This window comes from Anas platyrhynchos, chromosome 33 (assembly GCF_047663525.1).
Source record: "Anas platyrhynchos isolate ZD024472 breed Pekin duck chromosome 33, IASCAAS_PekinDuck_T2T, whole genome shotgun sequence".
In the NCBI taxonomy this organism is placed as follows: Eukaryota; Metazoa; Chordata; class Aves; order Anseriformes; family Anatidae; genus Anas; species Anas platyrhynchos.
In genome coordinates this window covers 3,421,610-3,445,961 of record NC_092618.1, presented here as the reverse complement: position 1 = coordinate 3,445,961, position 24,352 = coordinate 3,421,610, and positions in this window count along the sequence as shown.

Below are 24,352 nucleotides of genomic sequence, written 5' to 3'. Positions count from 1 at the left end.
CTTCTCCAAAACCCACAGTCCACTCCCATTTACATTTACAAACAACGAGAACTCAACAAAACCCAACAGACACCTCAAAACACGTCAAAAACACCCCAAACAAGAACAGGATCACCACCAGAAATGAAAGAAAAACCCAAAAGCCATACATCCACCCCAAAAGTCCCCCTAAACCTACCCGATATTCTCGAAAACCCACAATTTACACTTTCTCACCATGACAACCAACATGAACCCAACTAAAACTCAACGGAGACCCCAAAACACGTCAAAAAGAGCACCAAAAGAACAGGATCACACCCAAGACTGAAAGAAATTCCCCAAAAAACATAGATCCACCCCAAAAGCACCCTAAACCTACCTGATATTCTCCAAAAACCCACAATTTACAATTTTCCAACATGATGACCAACATGAATCCAACTAAAACCAAACAGAGACCCCAAAACACGTCAAAAACACCTCAAAGAAGAACTGCATCAGAAGAAAAAACAACAAAAACTAAGAAATTCCCACAAAAACAACGCGAAAGTCACCTGATCTTCTCCAAAACCTACAATCCACTCCCATTTATATTTATTTCTAATGAGAATCAAACGAAACCAAACGGAGACCCAAAAACACGTCAAAAACACCCTAAACAAGAACAGGTTCACCACCAAAAATGAAAGAAAAACCCAAAAGCAAAAGATCCAACCCAAAAGTCCCCCTAAACCTACCCGATGTTCTCCAAAACCCACAATTTACACTTTTTCACCATGATGACAAACATGAACCCAATTAAACAAAACGGAGACCCCAAAACACGTCAAAAAGAGCCCCAAAAAGAACAGGATCAACCCAAAAAACAGAAGAAAACCCCAAATACCATGAATCCAACAGTAAAGTCCTATTAAGCCTACCTGATGTTCTCCAAATCCTACAGTTTACGCTTTTTCACCATGATGACCAAGAAGAACCCAACTAAAACAAAACGAAGTCCCCAAAACACGTCAGAAATACGCCAAACAAGAACTGAATCAGAAGAAAAAACAACAGAAACTAAGAAATTCGCACGAAAAACACACGAAACTCACCTGACCTTCTCCAAAACCCACAATCCAAATCCATTTAACTTTACGAACAACGAGAACACAACGAAACCCAACGGAGACACCAAAACACGTCAAAAACACCCCAAACAAGAACAGGATCAAACCCAAAAATGAAAGAAAAACCCAAAAGCCAAAGATCCACCCCATAAGTCCCCTTAAACCTACCCGATGTTCTCCAAAACCCACAATTTACACATTTTCAACATGATGATAAACATGAACCCAATTAAACACAACGAAGACTCCAAAACACGTCAAAAAGAGTCCCAAAATGAACAGGATCGACCCAAAAAACAAGAAGAAAACCACATATACCATGAATCCACCCCTAAAGTCCTACTAAGCCTACCTGATGTTCTCCAAAATCCATAATTTACAATTTTCCAAAACAGTGACTAACAAGAACCCAAATAAAACACAACGGAGACCCCAAAACACGTCAAAAAACAAAAAAAACAAGAACTGCATCAGAAGAAAAAACAACAAAAACTAAGAAATTCCCACCAAAACCACCCAAAACTCACCTGATCTTCTCCAAAACCCACAATCCACAACCATTTATATTTACGACTAACGAGAACCCAAGGAAAACCCAACGGAGACCCTAAACACGTCAAAAACTACTCAAACAAGAAGAGGATCAAACCCAAAAACGAAAGAAAAACCCAAAAGCCAAAGATCCACCCCAAAGGTCCCCCTAAACCTACTCGATGTTCTCCAAAACCCAAAATTTACACTTTTTCAACATGATGACCAACATGAACCCAAATAAACCCAACGGGAACCACAAAAAAAGGCAAAAAGAGCCCCAGAAAGAACAGGAAAAACGCAAAAAAAAACAGAAGAAAACCCCAAATACCATGAATCCACCCCTAAAGTCCCCCTAAGCCTACCTGAACTTCTCCAAAACCCACAATTTACGCTTTTTCACCATGATGACCAACAAGAACCCACCTAAAACACAACGAAGACCCTAAAACACGTCAAAAACACCCCAAACAAGAACTGCATCAGAATAAAAAAGAACAACAACTATGAAATTCCTTCGAAAACCACCCAAAACTCACCTGATCTTCTCCAAAACCCACAATCCAAAACCATTTACATTTACAACCAACGAGAAACCAACGAAAACACAACGGAGACCCCAAAACATGTCAACAAAACCCCAAACAAGAACAGGATGAAACCCAAAAACGAAAGAAAAACCCAAAAGCCAAAGATCCACCCAAAAGTCCCCCTAAACCTACCCGATGTTCTCCAAAACCCACAATTTACACGTTTTCACCATGATGACAAACATGAACCCAAATAAACCGAACGGAGACCACAAAACACGTCAAAAAGAGCACCAAAAAGAACAGGAACAACGCAAAAAAACAGAAGAAAACCCCAAACACCATGAATCCATCCCTAAAGTCCCCCTAAGCCTACCTGAAGTTCTCCAAAACCCACAATTTACACTTTTTCACCATGATGACCAACAAGAACCCAACTAAAACAAAAAGGAGACCCCAAAACACGTCATAAACACCCCAAACAAGAACAGGATCAAACCCAAAAATGAAAGAAAAACCCAAAAGCCAAAGATCCACCCCAAAAGTCCCTCCAAACCTACCCGATGTTCTCCAAAACCCACAATTTACTCTTTTTCAGCATGATGACCAACAGGAACCCAAACAAACCCAACGGGAACCACAAAAAAAGGCAAAAAGAGCCCCAGAAAGAACAGGAAAAAAGCAAAAAAAAACAGAAGAAAACCCCAAATACCATGAATCCACCCCTAAAGTCCCCCTAAGCCTACCTGAACTTCTCCAAAACCCACAATTTACTCTTTTTCACCATGATGACCAACATGAACCCAAATAAACCGAAAGGAGACCACAAAACACGTCAAAAAGAGCCCCAAAAAGAACAGGAACAACGGAAAAAACAGAAAAAAAAACAAAATACCATGAATCCACCCCTAAAATCCCCATAAGCCTATGTGCTGTTCTCCAAAACCCACAAGTTACACTTTTTCACCATGATGACCAACAAGAACCCAACTAAAACAAAACGGAGACCCCAAAACACATCATAAACGCCCCAAACAAGAACAGGATCAAACCCAAAAATGAAAGAAAAACCCAAAAGCCAAAGATCCACCCCAAAAGTCCCCCTAAACCTACCTGATGTTCTCCAAAACCCACAATTTATATTTTTTCACCATGATGACAAACATGAACCCAATTAAACACAACGGAGACCCCAAAACACGTCAAAAAGAGTCCCAAAATGAACAGGATCAACCCAAAAAAAGAGAAGAAAACCCCATATACCATGAATCCACCCCTAAAGTCGCCATAAGCCTACCCGATGTTCTCCAAAAACCATAATTTACAATTTTACAAAACAATGACTAACAAGAACCCAACTAAAACACAACGGAGTACCCAAAACACGTCATAAACACGCCAAACAAGAACAGGATCAAACCCAAAAACGAAAGAGAACCCAAAAGCCATAGATCCACCCCAAAAGTCCCCCTAAACCTACCCGATGTTCTCCAAAACCTACAATTTACACTTTTTCACCATGACGACAAACATGAACCCAAATAAACCCAACGGAGTCCACAAAACACGTCAAAAAGAGCCCCAAAAAGAAGAGGAACAATGCAAAAAACAGAACAAAACCCCAAATACCATGAATCCATCCCTAAAGTCCCCTAAGCCTACCTGAAGTTCTCCTAAACCCACAATTTACACTTTTCCAACACGATGACCACAAAAAACCCAACGAAACCCAATGGAGACCCCAAATCACGTCAAAAATACTCCAAACAATAAAAGGATCACCCCCCAAAATTAAAGAAAAACCCAAGAGCCAAAGATCCACCCCAAAAGTCCCCCTAAACCTACCCGATGTTGTCCAAAACGCACACTTTGCCCTTTCTAACCATGACGACCAACATGAACCCAACTAAAACACAACGGAGACGACAAAACACTAAAAAATAGGACCAAAAAGAACTGTATCACCCCCAAAACTGAAAGAAATTCCCCAAAATCCATAGATCCACCCCTAAAATCACCCTAAGCCTACCTGATGTTCTCCCAAACCAACAATTTACACTTTTCCAACACGATGACCAACATGAACCCAACTAAAACACAACGGAGACCCCAAAACACGTCAAAAACACCACAAACAAGAACTGCATCAGAAGAAAAAACAACAAAAACTAAGAAATTCCCACGAAAACCACCTGAAACTCACCTGATCTTCTCCAAAACCCACAATCCACTCCCATTAAAATTTACGACAAACGAGAACTCAACAAAACCCAACGGAGACAAAATAACACGTCAAAAACAACCCAAACAAGAACAGGATCAAACCCAAAAATGAAAGAAAAACTTCAAAAGCCATAGATCCACCCCAAAAGTCCCACTAAACCTACTCGATGTTCTCCAAAACCCACAATTTACACTTTTTCATCATGACGACGAACATGTACACAATTAAGCCCAACGGAGACCACAAAACACATCAAAAAGAGCCCCAAAAAGAACAGGATCAACCCAAAAAACAGAAGAAAACCCCAAATACCATGAATCCACCCCTAAAGTCCCCCTAAGCCTTCCCGATGTTCTCCAAAAACCATAATTTACAATTTTCCAACACGATGACCAACAAGAACCCAACTAAAACACAACGGAGACCCCAAAACACGTCAAAAACACCCCAAACAAGAAATGAATCAGAAGAAAAAACAACAGAAACTAAGCAATTCCCACGAAAAACACCCGAAACTCACCTGATCTTCTCCAAAACCCACAATCCACTCCCATTTACATTTATGACCAACAAGAACCCAACAAAACCTAACGGAGACCCCAAAACACATCAAAAAAACCCCAAACAAGAAAAGGATCAAACCCAATAACGAAAGAAAAACCCAAAAGCCATTGATCCACACCCAAAAGGCCCCATAAGCCTACCTGAAGTTCTCCAAAACCCAGTATTTACGCTTTTTCACCATGATGACCAACATGAACCCAAATAAAACCCAACGGAGACCCCAAAACACGTCAAAAACACCCCAAACAAGAAATGCATAAGACGAAAAAACAACAAAAACTAAGCAATTCCCACGAAAACCACACGAAACTCACCTGATCTTCTCCAAAACCCACAATCCAGTCCCATTTACCATTACGAACAATGAGAACTCAACAAAACCCAACGGACACCCCAAAACACGTCAAAAACAACCCAAACAAGAACTGCATCAGAAGAAAAAACAACAACAACTATGAAATTCCTTCGAAAACCACCCGAAACTCACCTGATCTTCTCCAAAACCCACAATCCAATCCCATTTATATTTATTTCTAACGAGAACCAAACGAAACCCAACGGAGACCCCAAAACACGTCAAAAACACCCCAAACAAGAACAGGATCAAACCCAAAAATGAAAGAAAAACCCCAAAGCCAGACAACCACCCCAAAAGTCCCCCTAAACCTACCCGATGTTCTCCAAAACCCACAATTTACAATTTTTCACCATGATAACCAACATGAACCCAACTAAAACAAAACGGAGACCCCAAAACGCGTCAAAAAGAGCCCCAAAAAGAACAGGATCAACCCAAAAAACAGAAGAAATCCCCATATACCATGAATCCACCCCTAAAGGCCCCATAAGCCTACCTGAAGTTCTCCAAAACCCAGTATTTACGATTTTTCACCATGATGACCAACATGAACCCAAATAAAACCTAACGGAGACCCCAAAACACGTCAAAAACACCCCAAACAAGAAATGCATAAGACGAAAAAACAACAAAAACTAAGCAATTCCCACCAAAACCACCCGAAACTCACCTGATCTTCTCCAAAACCCACAATCCACTCCAATTTAACTTTACGACCAACGAGAATCAAACGAAACCCAACGGAGACCCAAAAAAACATCAAAAACACCCCAAACGAGAACAAGATCAAACCCAAAAACGAAAGAAAAACCCAAAAGCCAAAGATCCACCACAGAAGTCCCCCTAAACCTACCCGATGTTCTCCAAAACCCACAATTTACTCTTTTTCACCATGATGACCAACAGGAACCCAAACAAACCCAACGGGAACCACAAAACACGTCAAAAAGAGCCCAAAAAAGAACAGGAACAACGCAAAAAAAAACCAGAAGAAAACCCCAAATACCATGAATCCACCCCTAAAGACCCATAAGCCTACCTGAACTTCTCCAAAACCCAGTATTTACGCTTTTTCACCATGATGACCAACAAGAACCCAACTAAAACACAACGGAGACCCCAAAACACGTCAAAAACACCCCAAACAAGAACTGCATCAGAAGAAAAAACAACAAAAACTAAGCAATTCACAAGAAAACCAACCGAAACTCACCTGATCTTCTCCAAAACCCACAATCCTGTCCCCTTTACCTTTATGACAAACGAGAACCTAACGAAACCCAACGGACACCCCAAAACACGTCAGAAACACCTGAAACAAGAACAGGATCAAACCCAAAAATGAAAGAAAAACCCAAAAGCAAAAGATCCACCCCAAAAGTACCCCTAAACCTACCCGATGTTCTCCAAAACCCACAATTTACACTTTCTCACCATGACAACCAACATGAACCCAACTAAAACTCAACGGAGACCCCAAAACACGTCAAAAAGAGCCCCAAAAAGAACAGGATCACACCCAAGACTGAAAGAAATTCCCCAAAAAACATAGATCCACCCCAAAAGCACCCTAAACCTACCTGATATTCTCCAAAAACCACAATTTACAATTTTCCAACACGATGACCAACAAGAACCCAACTAAAACCAAACAGAGACCCAAAAACACGTCAAAAACACCTCAAAGAAGAACTGCATCAGAAGAAAAAACAACAAAAACTAAGAAATTCCCACAAAAACAACGCGAAAGTCACCTGATCTTCTCCAAAACCTACAATCCACACCCATTTGTATTTATTTCTAACGAGAATCAAACGAAACCAAACGGAGACCCAAAAACACGTCAAAAACACCCTAAACAAGAACAGGTTCACCACCAAAAATGAAAGAAAAACCCAAAAGCAAAAGATCCAACCCAAAAGTCCCCCTAAACCTACCCGATGTTCTCCAAAACCCACAATTTACACTTTTTCACCATGATGACAAACGTGAACCCAATTAAACAAAACGGAGACCCCAAAACACGTCAAAAAGAGCCCCAAAAAGAACAGGATCAACCCAAAAAACAGAAGAAAACCCCAAATACCATGAATCCAACAGTAAAGTCCTATTAAGCCTACCTGATGTTCTCCAAATCCTACAGTTTACGCTTTTTCACCATGATGACCAAGAAGAACCCAACTAAAACAAAACGAAGTCCCCAAAACACGTCAGAAATACGCCAAACAAGAACTGAATCAGAAGAAAAAACAACAGAAACTAAGAAATTCGCACGAAAAACACACGAAACTCACCTGACCTTCTCCAAAACCCACAATCCAAATCCATTTAACTTTACGAACAACGAGAACACAACGAAACCCAACGGAGACACCAAAACACGTCAAAAACACCCCAAACAAGAACAGGATCAAACCCAAAAATGAAAGAAAAACCCAAAAGCCAAAGATCCACCCCATAAGTCCCCTTAAACCTACCCGATGTTCTCCAAAACCCACAATTTACACATTTTCAACATGATGATAAACATGAACCCAATTAAACACAACGAAGACCCCAAAACACGTCAAAAAGAGTCCCAAAATGAACAGGATCGACCCAAAAAACAAGAAGAAAACCACATATACCATGAATCCACCCCTAAAGTCCTACTAAGCCTACCTGATGTTCTCCAAAATCCATAATTTACAATTTTCCAAAACAGTGACTAACAAGAACCCAAATAAAACACAACGGAGACCCCAAAACACGTCAAAAAACAAAAAAAACAAGAACTGCATCAGAAGAAAAAACAACAAAAACTAAGAAATTCCCACCAAAACCACCCAAAACTCACCTGATCTTCTCCAAAACCCACAATCCACAACCATTTATATTTACGACTAACGAGAACCCAAGGAAAACCCAACGGAGACCCTAAACACGTCAAAAACTACTCAAACAAGAAGAGGATCAAACCCAAAAACGAAAGAAAAACCCAAAAGCCAAAGATCCACCCCAAAGGTCCCCCTAAACCTACTCGATGTTCTCCAAAACCCAAAATTTACACTTTTTCAACATGATGACCAACATGAACCCAAATAAACCCAACGGAGTCCACAAAACACGTCAAAAAGAGCCCCAAAAAGAAGAGGAACAATGCAAAAAACAGAAGAAAACCCCAAATACCATGAATCCACCCCTAAAGTCCCCATAAGCCTACCTGAAATTCTCCAAAACCCACAATTTACTCTTTTTCACCATGATGACAAACATGAACCCAAATAAACCGAAAGGAGACCACAAAACACGTCAAAAAGAGCCCCAAAAAGAACAGGAACAACGGAAAAAAACAGAAAAAAAAACAAAATACCATGAATCCACCCCTAAAATCCCCATAAGCCTATGTGATGTTCTCCAAAACCCACAAGTTACACTTTTTCACCATGATGACCAAAAAGAACCCAACTAAAACAAAATGGAGACCCCAAAACACGTCATAAACGCCCCAAACAAGAACAGGATCAAACCCAAAAATGAAAGAAAAACCCAAAAGCCAAAGATCCACCCCAAAAGTCCCCCTAAACCTACCTGATGTTCTCCAAAACCCACAATTTATATTTTTTCACCATGATGACAAACGTGAACCCAATTAAACACAACGGAGACCCCAAAACACGTCAAAAAGAGTCCCAAAATGAACAGGATCAACCCAAAAAAAGAGAAGAAAACCCCATATACCATGAATCCACCCCTAAAGTCGCCATAAGCCTACCTGATGTTCTCCAAAAACCATAATTTACAATTTTACAAAACAATGACTAACAAGAACCCAACTAAAACACAACGGAGTACCCAAAACACGTCATAAACACGCCAAACAAGAACAGGATCAAACCCAAAAACGAAAGAGAACCCAAAAGCCATAGATCCACCCCAAAAGTCCCCCTAAACCTACCCGATGTTCTCCAAAACCTACAATTTACGCTTTTTCACCATGACGACAAACATGAACCCAAATAAACCCAACGGAGTCCACAAAACACGTCAAAAAGAGCCCCAAAAAGAAGAGGAACAATGCAAAAAACAGAACAAAACCCCAAATACCATGAATCCATCCCTAAAGTCCCCTAAGCCTACCTGAAGTTCTCCTAAACCCACAATTTACCATTTTCCAACACGATGACCACGGCAAACCCAACGAAACACAATGGAGACCCCAAAACACGTCAAAAACACCCCAAACAAGAAAAGGATCACCGCAAAAAAGAAAAAAAAAAAAACAAAAGCCATAGATCCACCCCTAAAGGCCCAATAAGCCTACCTGAAGTTCTCCAAAACCCAGTATTTATGCTTTTTCACCATGATGACCAACATGAACCCAAATAAAACCCAACGGAGACGCCAAAACACGTCAAAAACACCCCAAACAAGAAATGCATAAGACGAAAAAACAACAAAAACAAAGCAATTCCCACGAAAACCACCCGAAACTCACCTGATCTTCTCCAAAACCCACAATGCAGTCCCCTTTATCTTTATGACAAACGAGAACCTAACGAAACCAAACGGACACCCCAAAACACGTAAAACACCCACAACAAGAACAGGATGAAACCCAAAAATGAAAGAAAAACCCAAAAGCAAAAGATCCACCCCAAAGGTCCCCCTAAACATACCCGATGTTCTCCAAAACCCACAATTTACTCTTTTTCTCCATGATGACCAACATGAACCCAAACAAACCCAACGGAGACCACAAAACACGTCAAAAAGAGCCCCAGAAAGAACAGGAAAAACGCAAAAAAAAAAAAACAGAAGAAAATCCCAAATACCATGAATCCACACCTAAAGTCCCCCTAAGCCTACCTGAAATTCTCCAAAACCCACAATTTACGCTTTTTCACCATGATGACCAACAAGAACCCAACTAAAACACAACGGAGACCCCAAAACACGTCAAAAACACCCCAAACAAGAACTGCATCAGAAGAAAAAACAACAAAAACTAAGCAATTCACACGAAAACCACCCAAAACTCACCTAATCTTCTCCAAAACCCACAATCCACTACCATTTATATTTACGACTAACGAGAAACCAACGAAAACACAACGGAGACCCAAAAACATGTCAACAAAACCCCAAACAAGAACAGGATGAAACCCAAAAACGAAAGAAAAACCCAAAAGCAAAAGATCCACCCCAAAAGTCCCTCTAAACCTACCCGATGTTCTCCAAAACCCACAATTTACACTTTTTCACCATGATGACAAACATGAACCCAAATAAACCGAACGGAGACCAAAAAACACGTCAAAAAGAGCACCAAAAAGAACAGGAACAACGCAAAAAAACAGAAGAAAACCCAAACACCATGAATCCACCCCTAAAGTCCCCCTAAGCCTACCTGAAGTTCTCCAAAAACGACAATTTACACTTTTTCACCATGATGACCAACAAGAACCCAACTAAAACAAAACGGAGACCCCAAAACACGTCATAAACACCCAAAACAAGAACAGGATCAAACCCAAAAATGAAAGAAAAACCCAAAAGCCAAAGATCCACCCCAAAAGTCCCCCTAAACCTACCCGATGTTCTCCAAAACCCACAATTTACACTTTTTCAACATGATGACAAACATGAACCCAACTAAACAAAACGGAGACCACAAAACACGTCAAAAAGAGTCCCAAAATGAACAGGATCAACCCAGAAAAAGAGAAGAAAACCCCATATACCATGAATCCAACCCTAAAGCCCTACTAAGCCTACCTGATGTTCTCCAAAAAATATAATTTACAATTTTCCAAAACAGTGACTAACAAGAACCCAACTAAAACAAAACGGAGACGCCAAAACACGTCAAAAACACGCCAAACAAAAACTGCATCAGAAGAAAAAACAACAAAAACTAAGAAATTCCTACGAAAAACACACGAAACTCACCTGATATTCTCCAAAACCCACAATCCCTTCCCATTTAGCATTACGACCAACGAGAACAAAACGAAACACAACGGAGATCCAGAAACACGTCAAAAACACCCCAAACAAGAAAAGGATCATCCCAAAAACGAAAGAAAAACCCAAAAGCCAAAGATCCACCCCAAAAGTCCCCCTAAACCTACCCGATGTTCTCCAAAACCCACAATTTACACTTTTTCACCATGATGACAAACATGAACACAATTAAATCCAACGAAGACCACAAAACACGTCAAAAAGAGCCCCAAAAAGAACAGGAACAACGCAAAAAACAGAAGAAAACCCCAAACACCATGAATCCACACCTAATGTCCCCCTAAGCCTACCTGAAGTTCTCCAAAACCCACAATTTACAATTTTTCACCATGATGACCAACAAGAACCCAACTAAAACAAAACGGAGACCCCAAAACACGTCATAAACACCCCAAACAAGAACAGGATCAAACCCAAAAATGAAAGAAAAACCCAAAAGCCAAAGATCCACCCCAAAAGTCCCCCTAAACCTACCCGATGTTCTCCAAAACCCACAATTTACTCTTTTTCACCATGATGACCAACAGGAACCCAAACAAACCCAACGGGAACCACAAAAAAAGGCAAAAAGAGCCCCAGAAAGAACAGGAAAAACGCAAAAAAAAAAACAGAAGAAAACACCAAATACCATGAATCCACCCCTAAAGTCCCCCTAAGCCTACCTGAACTTCTCCAAAACCCACAATTTACGCTTTTTCACCATGATGACCAACAAGAACCCACCTAAAACACAACGAAGACCCTAAAACACGTCAAAAACACCACAAACAAGAACTGCATCAGAAGAAAAAACAACAAAAACTAAGCAATTCCCACGAAAACCACCCAAAACTCACGTGATCTTCTCCAAAACCCACAATCCACTACCATTTATATTTACGACTAACGAGAAACCAACGAAAACCCAACGGAGACCCCAAAACACGTCAACAAAATCCCAAACAAGAACAGGATGAAACCCAAAAACGAAAGAAAAACCCAAAAGCCAAAGATCCACCCAAAAGTCCCCCTAAACCTACCCGATGTTCTCCAAAACCCACAATTTACACTTTTTCACCATGATGACAAACATGAACCCAATTAAACACAACGGAGACCACAAAACAAGTCAAAAAGAGCCCCCAAAAGAACAGGAACAACGCAAAAAAAAACAAGAAAAACCAAAATACCATGAATCCACCCCTAAAGTCCCCATAAGCCTACGTGATGTTCTCCAAAACCCACAATTTACACTTTTTCACCATGATGACCAGCAAGAACCCAACTAAAACAAAACGGAGACCCCAAAACACGTCAAAAACACCACAAACAAGAACTTCATCAGAAGAAAAAACAACAAAAACTAAGCAATTCACAAGAAAACCAACCGAAACTCACCTGATCTTCTCCAAAACCAACAATCCACAACCATTTATATTTACGACTAACGAGAACCCAACGAAAAACAACGGAGACCCTAAACACGTCAAAAACTACTCAAACAAGAAGAGGATCAAACCCAAAAACGAAAGAAAAACCCAAAAGCCAAAGATCCACCCCAAAGGTCCCCCTAAACCTACCCGATGTTCACCAAAACCCACAATTTACACTTTTTCACCATGATGACAAATATGAACCCAATTAAACACAACGGAGACCCCAAAACACGTCAAAAACACCCTAAACAAGAACTGCATCAGAAGAAAAAACAACAAAAACTAAGCAATTCACACGAAAACCACCCGAAACTCACCTGATCTTCTCCAAAACCCACAAGCCACTCCCCTTTACCTTTACGAACAACGAGAACCTAACGAAACCCAATGGAGATACCAAACCACATAAATAACACCCCAAACAAGATCAGGATCAAACCCAAAAACGAAAGAAAACCCCAAAAGGCATAGATACAGCTCAAAAGTCCCCCTAAACCTACCCGATGTTCTCCAAAACCTACAATTTACGCTTTTTCACCATGACGACAAACATGAACCCAAATAAACAAATTGGAGTCCACAAAACACGTCAAAAAGAGCCCCAAAAAGAACAGGGACAACGCAAAAAACAGAAGAAAATCCCAAATACCATGAATCCATCCCTAAAGTCCCCCTAAGCCTACCTGAAGTTCTCCTAAACCCACAATTTACACTTTTTCACCATGATGACAAATATGAACCCAATTAAACACAACGGAGACCCCAAAACACGTCAAAAACACCCTAAACAAGAACTGCATCAGAAGAAAAAACAACAAAAACTAAGCAATTCACACGAAAACCACCCGAAACTCACCTGATCTTCTCCAAAACCCACAAGCCACTCCCCTTTACCTTTACGAACAACGAGAACCTAACGAAACCCAATGGAGATACCAAACCACATAAATAACACCCCAAACAAGATCAGGATCAAACCCAAAAACGAAAGAAAACCCCAAAAGGCATAGATACAGCTCAAAAGTCCCCCTAAACCTACCCGATGTTCTCCAAAACCTACAATTTACGCTTTTTCACCATGACGACAAACATGAACCCAAATAAACAAATTGGAGTCCACAAAACACGTCAAAAAGAGCCCCAAAAAGAACAGGGACAACGCAAAAAACAGAAGAAAATCCCAAATACCATGAATCCATCCCTAAAGTCCCCCTAAGCCTACCTGAAGTTCTCCTAAACCCACAATTTACACTTTTCCAACACGATGACCACGGAAAACCCAACCAAACCCAATGGAGACCACAAATCACGTCAAAAATACTCCAAACAATAAAAGGATCACCCCCAAAAAAGAAAGAAAAACCCAAAAGCCATAGATCCACCCCTAAAGGCCCCATAAGCCTACCTGAAGTTCTCCAAAACCCAGTATTTACGCTTTTTCACCATGATGACCAACATGAACCCAAATAAAACCCAACGGAGACCCCAAAACACGTCAAAAACACCCAAAACCAGAAATGCATAAGACGAAAAAACAACAAAAACTAAGCAATTCCCACGAAAACCACACGAAACTCACCTGATCTTCTCCAAAACCCACAATCCAGTCCCATTTACCATTACGAACAACGAGAACTCAACAAAACCCAACGGACACCCCATAACACGTCAAAAACAACCCAAACAAGAACTGCATCAGAAGAAAAAACAACAACAACTATGAAATTCCTTCGAAAACCACCCGAAACTCACCTGATCTTCTCCAAAACCAACAATCCAATCCCATTTATATTTATTTCTAACGAGAACCAAACGAAACCCAACGGAGACCCCAAAACACGTCAAAAACAACCCAAACAAGAACAGGATCAAACCCAAAAATGAAAGAGAAACCCCAAAGCCAGACATCCACCCCAAAAGTCCCCCTAAACCTACCCGATGTTCTCCAAAACCCAAAATTTACACTTTTTAACCATGATGACAAACATGAACACAATTAAACCCAACGGAGACCCCAAAACCCGTCAAAAAGAGCCCCCAAAAGAACAGGATCAACCCAAAAAACAGAAGAAAATCCCATATACCATGAATCCACCCCTAAAGTCCCCCTAAGCCTACCTGATGTTCTCCAAAAACCATAATTTACACTTTTCCAACACGATGACCAACAAGAACCCAACCAAAACACAACGGAGACCCAAAAACACGTCAAAAACACGCCAAACAAGAACTGCATCAGAAGTAAAAACAACAAAAACTAAGCAATTCCCACGAAAACCAACTGAGACTCACCTGATCTTCTCCAAAACCCACAATCCACTCCAATTTAACTTTACGACCAACGAGAACCTAACGAAACCCAATGGAGACACCAAAACACATAAAAAACGCCCCAAACAAGAAGAGGATCAAACCCAAAAACGAAAGAAAACACCCAAAGCCATAGATACACCCCAAAAGTCCCCCTAAACCTAACAGATGTTCTCCAAAACCCACAATTTACTCTTTTTCACCATGATGACCAACATGAACCCAACTAAAACACAACGGAGACCCCAAAACACGTCAAAAACACCCCAAACAAGAACTGCATCAGAAGAAAAAACAACAAAAACTAAGCAATTCACAAGAAAGCCAACCGAAACTCACCTGATCTTCTCCAAAACCCACAATCCTGTCCCCTTTACCTTTATGACAAACGAGAACCTAACGAAACCCAACGGAGACCCCAAAACACGTCAGAAACACCCGAAACAAGAACAGGATCAAACCCAAAAATGAAAGAAAAACCCAAAAGCCAAAGATCCACCCCAAAAGTACCCCTAAACCTACCCGATGTTCTCCAAAACCCACAATTTACACTTTTTCACCATGATGACCAACAAGAACCCAACCAAAATACAACGGAGACCCCAAAACACGTCATAAACACCCCAAACAAGAACTGCATTAGAAGAAAAAACAACAACAACTATGAAATTCCTTCGAAAACCACCCGAAACTCACCTGATCTTCTCCAAAACCCACAATCCTGTCCCCTTTACCTTTATGACAAACGAGAACCTAACGAAACCCAACGGAGACCCCAAAACACGTGAGAAACACACGAAACAAAAACAGGATCAAACCCAAAAATGAAAGAAAAAAACAAAAGCCAAAGATCCACCCAAAAAGTACCCCTAAACCTACCCGATGTTCTCCAAAACCCACAATTTACACTTTTTCACCATGATGACCAACAAGAACCCAACCAAAATACAACGGAGACCCCAAAACACGTCATAAACACCCCAAACAAGAACTGCATTAGAAGAAAAAACAAAAACAACTATGAAATTCCTTCGAAAACCACCCGAAACTCACCTGATCTTCTCCAAAACCCACAATCCTGTCCCCTTTAACTTTATGACAAACAAGAACCTAACGAAACCCAACGGACACCCCAAAACACGTCAACAAAACCCCAAACAAGAACAGGATCAAACCCAAAAACGAAAGAAAAACCCAAAAGCCAAAGATCCACCCCAAAAGTCCCTCTAAACCTACCCGATGTTCTCCAAAACCCACTATTTACTCTTTTTCACCATGATGACCAACATGAACCCAAATAAACCCAACGGAGACCACAAAACACGTCAAAAAAGAGCCCCAAAAAGAACAGGAAAAATGCAAAAAACAGAAGAAAACCCCAAATACCATGAATCCACCACTAAAGTCCCCATAAGCCTACGTGATGTTCTCCAAAACCCACAATTTACACTTTTTCACCATGATGACCAACAAGAACCCAACTAAAACAAAACGGAGACCCCAAAACACGTCATAAACACCCCAAACAAGAACAGGATCAAACCCAAAAATGAAAGAAAAACCCAAAAGCCAAAGATCCACCCCAAAAGTCCCCCTAAACCTACGCGATGTTCTCCAAAACACACAATTTACACTTTTTCACCATGATGACCAACAAGAACCCAACTAAAATACAACGGAGACCCCAAAACACGTCAAAAACACCCCAAACAAGAACTGCATCAGAAGAAAAAACAACAGCAACTATGAAATTCCTTCGAAAACCACCCGAAACTCACCTGATCATCTCCAAAACCCACAATCCAATCCCATTTATATTTATTTTTAACGAGAACCAAACGAAACCCAACGGAGACCCCAAAACACGTCAAAAACATCCCAAACAAGAAGAGGACCAAAGCCAAAAATGAAAGAAAAACCCCAAAGCCAGACATCCACCCCAAAAGTCCCCCTAAACCTACCCGATGTTATCCAAAACCCACAATTTACACTTTTTAACCATGATGACAAACATGAACAAAATTAAACCCAACGGAGACCCCAAAACCCGTCAAAAAGAGCCCCCAAAAGAACAGGATCAACCCAAAAAAACAGAAGAAAACCCCATATACCATGAATCCACCCCAAAAGTCCCCCTAAACCTACCCGATGTTCTCCAAAACCCACAATTTACACTTTTTCACCATGATGACCAACAAGAACCCAACTAAAACACAACGGAGACCCCAAAACACGTCAAAAACACGCCAAACAAGAACTGCATCAGAAGAAAAAAAATACAAAAACTAAGAAATTCCCACCAAAACCACCCGAAACTCACCTGATCTTCTCCAAAACCCACAATCCACTACCATTTACCATTACGAACAACGAGAACTCAACAAAACCCAACGGACACCCAAAAACACGTCAAAAACAACCCAAACAAGAACTGCATCAGAAGAAAAAACAACAGCAACTATGAAATTCCTTCGAAAACCACCCGAAACTCACCTGATCATCTCCAAAACCCACAATCCAATCCCATTTATATTTATTTTTAACGAGAACCAAACGAAACCCAACGGAGACCCCAAAACACGTCAAAAACATCCCAAACAAGAACAGGACCAAACCCAAAAATGAAAGAAAAACCCCAAAGCCAGACATCCACCCCAAAAGTCCCCCTAAACCTACCCGATGTTATCCAAAACCCACAATTTACACTTTTTAACCATGATGACAAACATGAACAAAATTAAACCCAACGGAGACCCCAAAACCCGTCAAAAAGAGCCCCCAAAAGAACAGGATCAACCCAAAAAAACAGAAGAAAACCCCATATACCATGAATCCACCCCAAAAGTCCCCCTAAACCTACCCAATGTTCTAGAAAACCCACAATTTACACTTTTTCACCATGATGACCAACAAGAACCCAACTAAAATACAACGGAGACCCCAAAACACGTCAAAAACACCCCAAACAAGAACTGCATCAGAAGAAAAAACAACAAAAACTAAGAAATTCCCACCAAAACCACTCGAAACTCACCTGATCTTCTCCAAAACCCACAATCCACTACCATTTACCATTACGAACAACGAGAACTCTAAAAAACCCAACGGACACCCCAAAACACGTCAAAAACAACCCAAACAAGAACTGCATCAGAAGAAAAAAAAACAACAACTAAGAAATTCCTTCGAAAACCACCCGAAACTCACCTGATCGTCTCCAAAACCCACAATCCAATCCCATTTATATTTATTTCTAACGAGAACCAAACGAAACCCAACGGAGACCCCAAAACACGTCAAAAACACCCCAAACAAGAACAGGATCAAACCCAAAAATGAAAGAAAAACCCCAAAGCCAGACATCCACCCCAAAAGTCCCCCTAAACCTACCCGATGTTCTCCAAAACCCACAATTTACACTTTTTAACCATGATGACAAACGTGAACACAATTAAACCCAACGGAGAACCCAAAACCCGTCAAAAGAGCCCCCAAAAGAACAGGATCAACATAAAAACAAGAAGAAATCCCCATATACCATGAATCCACCCCTAAAGGCCCCATAAGCCTACCTGAAGTTCTCCAAAACCCAGTATTTACGCTTTTTCACCATGATGACCAACATGAACCCAAATAAAACCCAACAGAGACACCAAAACACCCCAAACAAGAAATGCATAAGACGAAAAAACAACAGAAACTAAGCAATTCCCACCAAAACCACCCGAAACTCACCTGAGCTTCTCCAAAACCCACAATCCACTCCAATTTATCTTTACGACCAACGAGAATCAAACGAAACCCAACCGATACCCAATAAAACATCAAAAACACCCCAAACGAGAACAAGATCAAACCCAAAAACGAAAGAAAAACCCAAAAGCCAAAGATCCACCACAAAAGCCCCCTAAACCTACCCGATGTTCTCCAAAACCCACAATTTACTCTTTTTCACCATGATGACCAACAGAAACCCAAACAAACCCAACGGGAACCACAAAACATGTCAAAAAGAGCCCCAAAAAGAACAGGAACAACGCAAAAAAAAACAGAAGAAAACCCCAAATACCATGAATCCACCCCTAAAGACCCATAAGCCTACCTGAACTTCTCCAAAACCCAGTATTTACGCTTTTTCACCATGATGACCAACAAGAACCCAACTAAAACACAACGGAGACCCCAAAACACGTCATAAACACCCCAAACAAGAACAGGATCAAACCCAAAAATGAAAGAAAAACCCCAAAGCCAGACATCCACCCCAAAAGTCCCCCTAAACCTACCCGATGTTCTCCAAAACCCACAATTTACACTTTTTAACCATGATGACAAACATGAACACAATTAAACCCAACGGAGACCCCAAAACACGTCAGAAAGAGCCCCAAAAAGAACAGGATCAACCCAAAAAACAGAAGAAAACCCCAAATACCATGAATCCAACCGTAAAGTCCCCATAAGCCTACGTGATGTTCTCCAAAACCCACAATTTACACTTTTTCACCATGATGACCAACAAGAACCCAACTAAAACAAAAAGGAGACCCCAAAACACATCATAAACACCCCAAACAAGAACAGGATCAAACCCAAAAATGAAAGAAAAACCCAAAAGCCAAAGATCCACCCCAAAAGTCCCCCTAAACCTACCCGATGTTCTCCAAAACCCACAATTTACACTTTTTCACCATGATGACCAACAAGAACCCAACTAAAATACAACGGAGACCCCAAAACACGTCAAAAACACCCCAAACAAGAACTGCATCAGAAGAAAAAATTTACACTTTTTACACAATTTACACTTTTTAACCATGATGACAAACGTGAACACAATTAAACCCAACGGAGAACCCAAAACCCGTCAAAAGAGCCCCCAAAAGAACAGGATCAACATAAAAACAAGAAGAAATCCCCATATACCATGAATCCACCCCTAAAGGCCCCATAAGCCTACCTGAAGTTCTCCAAAACCCAGTATTTACGCTTTTTCACCATGATGACCAACATGAACCCAAATAAAACCCAACGGAGACCCCAAAACACGTCAAAAACACCCCAAACAAGAACAAGATCACCCCCAAAAACGAAAGAAAAACCCAAAAGCCAAAGATCCACCCAAAAAGTCCCTCTAAACCTACCCGATGTTCTCCAAAACCCACAATTTACTCTTTTTCAACATGATGACCAACAGGAACCCAAACAAACCGAACGGGAACCACAAAACACGTCAAAAAGAGCCCCAAAAAGAACAGGAACAACGCAAAAAAAAAACAGAAGAAAACCCCAAATACCATGAATCCACCCCTAAAGACCCATAAGCCTACCTGAACTTCTCCAAAACCCAGTATTTACGCTTTTTCACCATGATGACCAACAAGAACCCAACTAAAACACAACGGAGACCCCAAAACACGTCAAAAACACCCCAAACAAGAACTGCATCAGAAGAAAAAACAACAAAAACTAAGCAATTCACAAGAAAACCAACCGAAACTCACCTGATCTTCTCCAAAACCCACAATCCAGTCCCCTTTACCTTTATGACAAACGAGAACATAACGAAACCAAACGGACACCCCAAAACACGTCAACAAAACCCCAAACAAGAACAGGATGAAACCCAAAAACGAAAGAAAAAACCAAAAGCCAAAGATCCACCCCAAAAGTCCCTCTAAACCTACCCGATGTTCTCCAAAACACACTATTTACTCTTTTTCACCATGATGACCAACATGAACCCAAATAAACCCAACGGAGACAACAAAACACGTCAAAAAAGAGCCCCAAAAAGAACAGGAAAAACGCAAAAAACAGAAGAAAACCCCAAATACCATGAATCCAACCCGAAAGTCCCCATAAGCCTACGTGATGTTCTCCAAAACCCACAATTTACACTTTTACACCATGATGACCAACAAGAACCCAACTAAAACACAACGGAGACCCCAAAACACGTCATAAACACCCCAAACAAGAACAGGATCAAACCCAAAAATGAAAGAAAAACCCAAAAGCCAAAGATCCACCCCAAAAGTCCCCCTAAACCTACCCGATGTTCTCCAAAACCCACAATTTACACTTTTTCACCATGATGACCAACAAGAACCCAACTAAAATACAACGGAGACCCCAAAACACGTCAAAAACACCCAAATCAAGAACTGCATCAGAAGAAAAAAAATACAAAAACTAAGAAATTCCCACCAAAACCACTCGAAACTCACCTGATCTTCTCCAAAACCCACAATCCACTACCATTTACCATTACGAACAACGAGAACTCAACAAAACCCAACGGACACCCCAAAACACGTCAAAAACAACCCAAACAAGAACTGCATCAGAAGAAAAAACAACAACAACTATGAAATTCCTTCGAAAACCACCCGAAACTCACCTGAGCTTCTCCAAAACCCACAATCCAATCCCATTTATATTTATTTATAACGAGAACAAAACGAAACCCAACGGAGACCCCAAAACACGTCAAAAACACCCCAAACAAGAACAGGATCAAACCCAAAAATGAAAGAAAAACCCCAAAGCCAGACATCCACCCCAAAAGTCCCCCTAAACCTACCCGATATTCTCCAAAACCCACAATTTACACTTTTTAACCATGATGACAAACATGAACACAATTAAACCCAACAGAGACCCCAAAACCCGTCAAAAAGAGCCCCCAAAAGAACAGGATCAACCCAAAAAACAGAAGAAATCCCCATATACCATGAATCCACCCCTAAAGTCCCCCTAAGCCTACCTGATGTTCTCCAAAAACCATAATTTACACTTTTCCAACACGATGACCAACAAGAACCCAACCAAAACACAACGGAGACCCCAAAACACGTCAAAAACACCCCAAACAAGAACTGCATCAGAAGAAAAAACAACAAAAACTAAGAAATTCCCACGAAAACCTCCCGAAACTCACCTGATCTTCTCCAAAACCCACAATCCACTCCAATTTACCTTTACGAAAAACGAGAACCTAACGAAACCCAATGGAGACACCAAAACACATAAAAAACGCCCCAAACAAGAAGAGGATCAAACCCAAAAACGAAAGAAAACACCCAAAGCCATAGATACACCCCAAAAGTCCCCCTAAACCTACCCGATGTTCTCCAAAACCCAAAATTTACAATTTTTAACCATGATAACCAACATGAACCCAACTAAAACAAAACGGAGACCCCAAAACGCGTCAAAAAGAGCCCCCAAAAGAACAGGATCAACCCAAAAAAGAGAAGAAATCCCCATATACCATGAATCCACCCCTAAAGGCCCCATAAGCCTACCTGAACTTCTCCAAAACCCAGTATTTACGCTTTTTCACCATGATGACCAACAAGAACCCAACTAAAACCCAACGGAGACCCCAAAACACGTCAAAAACACCCCAAACAAGAACTGCATCAGAAGAAAAAACAACAAAAACTAAGCAATTCACAAGAAAACCACCCGAAACTCACCTGATCTTCTCCAAAACCCACAATCCAGTCCCCTTTAACTTTATGACAAACGAGAACCTAACGAAACCAAACGGACACCCCAAAACACGTCATAAACACCCCAAACAAGAACAGGATCAAACCCAAAAATGAAAGAAAAACCCAAAAGCCAAAGATCCACCCCAAAAGTCCCCCTAAACCTACCCGATGTTCCCCAAAACCCACAATTTACACTTTTTCACCATGATGACCAACAAGAACCCAACTAAAATACAACGGAGACCCCAAAACACGTCAAAAACACCCCAAACAAGAACTGCATCAGAAGAAAAACAATACAAAAACTAAGAAATTCCCACCAAAACCACCTGAAACTCACCTGATCTTCTCCAAAACCCACAATCCACTACCATTTACCATTACGAACAACGAGAACTGAACAAAACCCAACGGACACCCCAAAACACGTCAAAAACAACCCAAACAAGAACTGCATCAGAAGAAAAAACAACAACAACTATGAAATTCCTTCGAAAACCACCCGAAACTCACCTGATCATCTCCAAAACCCACAATCCAATCCAATTAGATTTATTTCTAACGAGAACCAAACGAAACCCAACGGAGACCACAAAACACGTCAAAAACACCCCAAACAAGAACAGGATCAAACCCAAAAATGAAAGAAAAACCCAAAAGCCAGACATCCACCCCAAAAGTCCCCCTAAACCTACCCGATATTCTCCAAAACCCACAATTTACAATTTTAACCATGATATCAAACATGAACACAATTAAACCCAACAGAGACCACAAAACCCGTCAAAAAGAGCCCCCAAAAGAACAGGATCAACCCAAAAAACAGAAGAAAACCCCATATACCATGAATCCACCCCTAAAGTCCCCCTAAGCCTACCTGATGTTCTCCAAAAACCATAATTTACACTTTTCCAACACGATGACCAACAAGAACCCAACCAAAACACAACGGAGACCCAAAAACACGTCAAAAACACGCCAAACAAGAACTGCATCAGAAGAAAAAACAACAAAAACTAAGAAATTCCCACGAAAACCACCCGAAACTCACCTGATCTTCTCCAAAACCCACAATCCACTCCAATTTACCTTTACGAAAAACGAGAACCTAACGAAACCCAATGGAGACACCAAAACACATAAAAAACGCCCCAAACAAGAAGAGGATCAAACCCAAAAACGAAAGAAAACACCCAAAGCCATAGATACACCCCAAAAGTCCCCCTAAACCTACCCGATGTTCTCCAAAACCCACAATTTACACTTTTTAACCATGATGACAAACATGAACACAATTAAACCCAACGGAGACCCCAAAAACCGTCAAAAAGAGACCCAAAAAGCACAGGATCAACCCAAAAAACAGAAGAAATCCCCATATACCATGAATCCACCCCTAAAGGCCCCATAAGCCTACCTGAAGTTCTCCAAAACCCAGTATTTACGCTTTTTCACCATGATGACCAACATGAACCCAAATAAAACCCAACGGAGACCCCAAAACACGTCAAAAACACCCCAAACAAGAAATGCATAAGACGAAAAAACGACAAAAACTAAGCAATTCCCACCAAAACCACCCGAAACTCACCTGATCTTCTCCAAAACCCACAATCCCTTCCCATTTAGCATTACGACCAACGAGAATCAAACGAAACCCAACGGAGACCCAAAAAAACATCAAAAACACCCCAAACAAGAACAAGATCAAACCCAAAAATGAAAGAAAAACCCCAGAGCCAAAGATCCACCCCAAAAGTCCCCCTAAACCTACCCGATGTTATCCAAAACCCACAATTTACACTTTTTAACCATGATGAC